Raw genomic sequence first — 8,717 nt, 5'->3', positions numbered from 1 at the left:
AGTAATAATGCTCATTTCATTGTTTTTTTTAAGTTGTACATTTTAATTTAGTTTTTCACCATTAAAAAGGGTTAACTACAAAAAGGAAAACTGCCTGCAGTTTTCTGCATAAGGTCCCTAGAGAACCCACTGCAATGTCCTCGTTTGTCAAAATTTACACAATTCACTTTGGTAAAACTATTACACAAGATCAATAAAATTATTAGCTTCCTAATTTAATGAACATATTGCCTTGAACAGAAAAGTTCCAAATACTTGCAGACCCTTAGGAAAACCAGTGCTGCGAGTCAGCAGGCTCTTGCTTGCTCACTGTCGAGTCCTTCCCATGGCTGAGCCTCCACTCTGACCAGTGAGTGCATGTACAATGAATGCCACATGGAAAGTCTCTCACACACAGCCCTTGAGTCTCAGGTCAGCAGGAGGAGAGTTTAAGCTCAGCTTCTCTACTTTTCTTATGTCAGAATGCCAACTTCTCGCAGCAAGGTTGTGTGTGTGTGTGTGTGTGTGTGTGTGTGTGTGTGTGTGTGTGTGTGTGTGTGTGTGTTGTAGTTTAAACCAACACCCAATTGCCTTTTTATAAAATGCCCAGATTACAAAGTCTGAGAATGTAGAAGAAGGATGCAGCTGAGATGGTTTTGTTTCAAAGCAGGGTTAATGAACAGTTTTTGTTTCAAAAGTGCTGGAGATCAAACTCAAGTCTCACAATGTGAGGTAGGCCTCTTCCAGTATGTAAATCCAATGAGTTTACCAGCTCTTAGGTTGGGGGGCAGCAAACAAGATAAACTGCTGAGCATGGGACAGTATGATTGGCAGCAGTGTCTATATACAGCAGCCCTGCAAACCTCAAGTGCCCCAAATATCAGCTAACAGTTTAAAACCCCCATACAGAAGGGGCTATTTTGGCTTGGTAAGAAATGGGACCTTCTTCAACTTCTTCCAGTGAAGAATTTTCTGGCATAATCTGCTGAACAGTTTGAGACATGTTATACATCCTCAGAAGCCCAGTGACGTCTTGAACACCTCACTGTTATAGTGGGAACATGGTATGAGGCCACCCCTATCGCCTGTCCCTTTTATCCAATGTATCCACTCTCAGGGTACTTAGGCTAATCTTCATATATGAAATGTGTAAAGTGAACATTCTTTTGCCGAGTTCAAAGGTATTTGGGGGAACAAAAAGACCTTGCTAGTTTCAAGGGCAGCAAACTACAACTTGTAGCTACAACTTTGGATTACAAACGGGCCATTCACACCCAGAGGCAATGCAGTCAGTCTGCTCAGCCTCAGTGGCATCTTCTCATTTCCTGGCACCTTGCACTTAACTTACTGGTTCCCAGATGCAGCAGGCATCTTGGAGCAGCCCTTTCTCTTCCTTATTCCCTACTCCCCACAACTCCTGGGTGGGATCTAGTTCCCCTTGAACACAAATAACTAACAAAAAACAAAGGCAAACATGGCTAACAACTCCTGGGTGGGATCTAGTTTCCCTTGAACACAAATAACTAACAAAAAACAAAGGCAAACATGGCTTTAAAAGACCATCCTTTAACTCTTAATATTGTTCCAAATCACCAAGATCAGGAATATTTGCCACCACCTTGTATTTAACTGCTTATGTTCTCCAAATCACGACCCACAGAAAGCAGGCTGGAAGGAAGCAAGTTCAATGGTTTCAAACCCCTTCTATAATGTATAATGCAATTTTTGCATCTTAAAATGGGATTAGAGGGGATGGGAATGTGGCTCAGTGGGCAAAAGTACTTGCTCTGAAAGCTTGAGAACCTGAAATTGAATCCCAGGATCCAAAATCAGGTATGGAAAGGTCTGTCTGGAATCCCAGATGGGAGGCACAGAGAGCATCTTGGGAAGCTTGCTGGCCAGCCAGTAACAAACACAGCAGTGGGCAAGAGATCTTGTCTCGAGAGATGAGGATTGACATGGGAGGTCACCATCTGACCTCTACACATGCACCATGACATAGGGCATGTTCAGGTGTGTGTGCACGTTTTCACATACATACAAAAATGTAAATTGCGGATTAGACCACCCAGTTGTGATGCCTATGACTGGAACAACATAATCCTAAGTCATCTAATTGAGCGTAAGGCTCACTCAACCGGAAAGCATGCCTGCTACTGGAAACCTAGCCTGGGGCTAGTCAGGTCCTGGATCTTAAAAGAAAACTTCCTATTGTCACTTTATTAAACTAGCACAATTTCTAACTGCAGTCTTCATACTTATCCTTATGTACACAGATTATTGTCCCTTCCACCCCTCATTAAGGTAGCTTCCCTTTGTAGCATTAGACGACACATACAGAAAACTACAATGGGTCAAAATGCAGACAACTGACTGTGGTGTTCCCAAGTCCTATAGGTAACTCCACAACACAACACCTACACCTATAGCTCAGGGAACATTGTGGAAGGAACAGATTCTAAGAGCCAGAGGGTGAGGGAGAATGCTGCAAGATTCTATCTGCTAGAAATACAAGGGAGGCTTGACCCCGATAGCTTAACAAGGTGGCTTCCTAAACAAGCCTGGAACAAGGACAAAAGACTTGCTAAAGGGGAAAACCCCACTGGGTCCTACTCTAGAGCAGTGGCTCTCAACCTTCCTACTGCTATGACCCTTTTAATACAGTTCATGTTGTGGTGACCCACAACCATAAACAATTTTGTTGTTGCTTCATAACTACAATTTTGCTGTTATGAATCCTAATGCAAATGTCTGATATGCAGGATACTTGATAGGCAGCCCTCAATTGGATTTAAAATACCCATGGTTAGAATCATATGCATATAGGCAACACTAGACACAACAGATTGTGTGTGTGTGTGTGTGTGTGTGTGTGTGTGTGTGTGTGTGTGTGTGTATGTATGTATGTATGTAACAATCATGGCTGTTACATCACAATTGGCCATGAACTTGAGAAGGGAGGATGAGGGAACATGGAAGAAATTGGAGGAAAGGGGAGAAATGATGTAATTAGAGTATAATTTAAAAAGGATGTTTAGAGTTGGTGTAGGAATACATAGTAGAATATATAAGTTCTTAACAGGCACACTGAGCAGCTGAAAAGTTAATGGTACAGGCTAGATGTAGAATGGGAGGGGCAGAGGGAGGCAGAACTCTAGGCTTTAGGTCAACCAGGGCTACACACTGAGACCCTGCCTTCAAAACAAAAACTTGTCATTAGCTAATCTGATATATGGGAAAAAGGGTTAGGAAGGCTGGATATAGCACACTTCTGCTGGACTTTGACACTGAACTTAAGAGAATTCAATTACAAAGCTTTCTTTTCTCCCCCCACCCGCCCCAACCCCATGGTCACTAAATAAATACATAAATACTTGTTCTCAATTACATATTCTTTTACTCATAGTATTTTAATTGCTTCTGCTCTGTTATTATGGTATCGAAAATGAGTTTCCTGGGGAAGTCATTCTTTTTGCTTCACAGATTTGTACTCTGTCAACTGAATCAGTCTGTATCTTCCATAACAATAGATATACATACGATGCTGCTTTCCAGGTTCTTTGCATGGACCACCCACAAGCACTGTTCTATTGTGCCTAATTTAGGACAGCAAGTCTTCTAGAACAAATTCGTATGAAGTGTCAACACAACCTGTACCATATCAGTTAAATTCATTATTCCTAATTCATCTCCATGCTAATTTAAAGGTCTACCTCTATGGTCACCTCTCGATACTGTTAGCTGGATAATTCTTACAACTCAATGATGTTCAGACTCATGTTCAGCCTTATTCCTATGCCCTCTCCAACACAAGAAAGGCCCCCAGTCCCTTTTATTCCATTTCTTGGCTGTTACTACCCATACTTAATTCACTGATGCATTCATTACCACTAGGAGTAAGCAACTACCGCCTTCCAAACCAATGACTGCCACTAGGACTACCACATGATCAAGCATACGATGCTACACATACTGTCTTCAAAATGAGAAACTGAATATATCATCTGACTAATCTTTATCCATGTCCAAATTTTTACCATTCTGATTTTCATTTTCTTTTACTGAGAATTTGTTGCCTTATATCCAACAAGGAGTTTAACAATTCTACTTTTTAAATGCATCTAAGTTGTGTTCTCTGGCATGATTCTAACATTCCAAACTTTGTTTTTGGGGAACAGGTTCCATCTATTACCCCAATTTCTACCCCTTTAGTTGGCAATCATTATTGATTATGCTTAACTAGAAAAACACTTAAAAATTCTCTAAATTAAAATGACTAATAAAAGTTAATAGTAAGGCTTAGTTCTTCCAAGTGCATCTCCCAATGTCATTTGGTATGACCACACACCTTGTTCTGATCTTTCTGGATCTCATTTCTCTCTTCCTTCCCAAGACTTTGCTGGTTCACTTTCTTCTGTCCTCCAAGTGTTGGCATTCCTCAGGCTTAGCTGCTTGACCACCTTTTATTTTCTACATGCTTGTATGACCTGTCATCCACTACCACATTTATTCGAAAATTAACTCCCCTCACGTTAAAATGGCAAATGCCCAAATTTTATCATATACCCAGTCCTCAATTCTAACAAAATACATGCCCAAGAGATGAAAGACAATGTTTCCTTCAATGTATTTGAAGCCCACAACTGTCTGAGTTAGGAATGCTGTACTCTTTGCCTTGATAACCCACAGGAGCCTCAAATCCACCACTGATCCTCCTAACCTGACTTCTGTACTAGCTTGGCGAGTAACACTACCATTGACATAAATTACCAAAGTCAACATATTATAAGTCAATATATACCACTACTCACATTTCAACTTACCAAATCCTTCATGGGCACTTCAACATCTCTTAGAACTTGGACAGGAACCCAAGATAACCTCCAGTTACCAATTCCAAATGGCTTCTAAAACTAAATATAATTTCTTCTTTTAAAATTTGGAGTTCCCTTGCTAAGCAGTGGTGGCTCATGCCTTTAGTCCCAGCACTTGAGAGGCTGAGGCAGGTGGATCTCTGTGAGTTCAAGACCAGCCTGGTCTACAGAGCGAGTTTCAGGACAGGCTCCAAAACAACAAAGAGAATCCCTGTCTTGAAAAACAAAACAAAAAAATTGGAGTTCCCCAGCACACACCCAACTATGAATCTTTATCTATATACACTCTTCCCTTCACAGTCATCCATTCCTAAAACTTCTGGTCCAGTCCTACCAGAAGTGGCATAACCTTTATTCAAAGCAACCCACACACATTCTATTTTTTCTACTGCCTGCATCTCACTCCTTCCCCATAATCCACAATAATCAAATGCCATCAAATATTCTAGATCACTCAAGCCTACCTAAAATCTAACAGTCTTCTAGTTACCATTCTACTCAGTGTTTGCTTTCCTGAATGACTGGGACAACTATTCTTCTAAGACTTCAATTATCCACTAGATTGTTTACACACTACTTAAAATTTAAAACCCCGAGTATCTTATTCATCTGTGTAACTCATTGGTTACGATAAAGTCCAATATGAGTGTCTAAGACACCAGATTATCTAGCCTTTGCTTACCTTGCCTTGCTTACACCTCATTTTTACCAGCTTTCTACATCTCCTCAAAAGTTTCTCTACCAGGTCCTTAAAACACATTCTTTTCTTTTGGCCTATAATTAGCTATAGAACTTTCTGCCCTAATTTCTATGTGGAAGTCTTTCTTTCGCTCAAAGCACATTACAGGACATCATCATCTCATTTGATTATTTTGTCTTTCAACAATTGGCATCACTCCTTTGAGAATATTAACTCTGTAATTCAACTGTGATCTCAATAAAGAGGAAAAAGCAGTAACGCAAGAGGGCATGAAGGAAACCCAAGTGTTTTGTAAATAAACAGTTGTGGTTTAAGAAAAAAAACAAAAAAAAGACAATTGATGAGTAAGTTGTAGCATAGTAAAAACATTCCAAGAAAAAGAATCTATTATGATTAAGGCCTTGAGACATGAAAAGCTTATTATTGGTTTGAGAATTTAAAATGAAACCAATATAACCAAAATACAATAGGCAAAGAAGAAAAACAAGAAGTGCTTTTAGATATAGTCTGAACCCCAAATAAACATTCCAAAGTATACTGAAAATGAGGGTTTTACTTCCTAAGCATTTCATCTTACAAAGGATCAAGCCAATTAGTGGTAGAAGAAACACTCAAGAAGAAAATCAAGGGGATAACGTTCCCCGTAAGAGATGATTGTGCTTTGGGTTATTCCACGAAGACAAGTAGAAAGGTTTCTTTCTCTGTAGGAGGTAGAAATGACCACATCTGACCATTACTATGAAGCATCAAAGGACTTAGGTTTGAAAACCACAGAGACTTCACCTTTCCACACAGGGATACTGGGTGAACAGATCAAAGGGGAGGTAGCAAATGGTCTGGGTGTGTGATACTTATCTCTGAAGTAGATCCCTGGTATACACCTTTAATGATGTTAAGTTTGCTCCTTGGCATACACTGGTAATGTGGACCTCCACAGAATGGACTAAAAACACAAACACTCCAATGACTCAGAGGCCAAGTACTTGGAGCCAGAGATGGTAATATGGGCACACAGAAACATAAACATACATCACATGATATAGAGGCCAGGTACTAGAAGCCACAGATGGAGCAGCCAAAAATGACATGAAAGACAGGTGGTGGTGGTGTACACCTTTAATCCCAGCGCTCTGTAGTTAAAGCAAGTCAGTTGAAGCCATCCTGGTCTATAAAACAAGTTCCAGGACAGCCAGTGCTACACAGAGAAACCCTGGAGAGAAAAGAGGAGAGAGGAAAGGAGAGGAGGGGAGGAGAGGGGAGGGGAGGGGAAGGGAAGGGAAGGGAAGGGAAGGGAAGGGAAGGGAAGGGAAGGGAAGGGAAGGGAAGGGAAGGGAAGGGAGAGGAGTGAGGAGAGAATATAAATTTCAAGTTGTTACAAATTGTACTGAATGCTCTCAAGGGAGTGAATAATCTCAAAAAATAACCAACAGGTATGAAAACGCAAAGGAGGTGTTTGTGGGCATTGGTGGTGGTTCTGAAAAAGAGTAATTTTAGGTAGGTTGCAAATACAAAGTGTAGAAATGGACTGTACAACCAAATGAGCTATGATTGGACCCAAAGGAGTTATAATTGGATAGAAAAGTCTCTTTCCCTATCTTTACTTGCACGAATACCAGCTACTAGGGCATACCTAGTAAAAGAAATCACGATGGGAAAAGTTAACTGCAGTACCTCTCTCTGTCCTGTGGAGGGGGCTGGAAGCTGAGAACGGAAGGAAAATGAAAGTCGCGAGAATGAGTGGGACTAGAACATTAAAGCTTAGCAGGGGCTTTTACAGGAAGACTGGTAAAAATGCACACTAGTCTATTTTCAATAAATATTATTGAATACCGAATGATAGTCAAGTTATTAACAAGCAATACTACATAAAGGCCAATAAATTGGAATGGTAGGCCCATGAGGAGAATCACCATGTTTATACAGCTGAGATGGTGCACGCCACATCGGTTCTGAGCTTAACAGAAAGTGCTGGGGATACAGCACAGTCTCTGAACATAAGGAAGCCATCTACCAATAGAGCAAAGACAGCGATTCTCAGTCTGTCCCCAGACGTCAATATAGTGGGACACACTGTTTAAACATCAACAAAGAAAAATGTTTCCATGATCAGCTAAGCTTGGAAGAGTCTCTCTTCTTGTGAATCTCCAATTTAGCCAGTCTATTTGCTGAATAATTTTAATTGTCTAAGTTGAGTACTCAATTATCTGTTCAACTAATATAAACTCAAAGACCACCTATTTCTTCTTTCTAAAAAAATTCTATCTGGCCTTTTAAAACATAACTGAATTTAACACTGCTGAAAGTGTCCAGAACTATTTAAAAACTAGGTAATGAGGTATTTTAAATAATAAACTTGTAAACTGTAATATTAAAATCGTTGGGATTTAAAAAGAGGGAAAAAAATCCAGTCTTTAATGATGAAAACTTGGGTATATTTAGGTTGCAGGAAGAAGATATTTTAAGAAGACTGAGGCTGGGCATAGTGGCTCAGACATTTAATCTCCGCACTCAGAAGCAGAGAAAGGTGTATCTCTTTGAGTTCAAGGACAGCCTGGTCTACAAAGTGAGTTCCAAGACAGCCATACCTACACAGAGAAACCCTGTCTTGAATTAAAAAAAAAAAAAAGAGCATATATATATATGTGTGTGTGTGTGTGTGTGTGTGTGTGTGTGTTGTTAATACTGAGACATTATATTCCATATCAACTGTACCAGCATGCTGTTCTGTAAATTTGATCCTGTTTTATAATTTCTTATTTCACACACTCACAAAAACTCACTCTCATAATTACTTTAGCATTCACTACCTATAAAATAAACAAATAAATGCTGCCCAATGTTGGCAAGCCTTTTTCTGAAAATACAGTAGATAGCTGAAGAAGTGTCTAGTGGTCAACATTCTAACCAGGGAAGAAAATGCATACTATACTGATATTCTCCTCTACGCTGTCTCTACCCTTTCTTGTTTTGGAAGACGGGTCCTTGTTGTGTGGCACAGGCTGACCTGGGTTCTGAGGCAATTCTGAGGACTAGGATTATATGTGTGAACCACAATGCCTGGCTCTGGACTGGCATTTCATGCTACAGTGGCTAATGTACAATGACTGGTGGCAAATCTCTCTGCTGCTGCATTCTGTCAGACAGTTCTGCTAAGTGTCCATCTT

This window comes from Cricetulus griseus, chromosome 2 (assembly GCF_003668045.3).
Source record: "Cricetulus griseus strain 17A/GY chromosome 2, alternate assembly CriGri-PICRH-1.0, whole genome shotgun sequence".
Taxonomy (NCBI): Eukaryota; Metazoa; Chordata; class Mammalia; order Rodentia; family Cricetidae; genus Cricetulus; species Cricetulus griseus.
The sequence above is the reverse complement of the archived record's forward strand: the minus strand, read 5'-3'. Positions refer to the sequence as shown.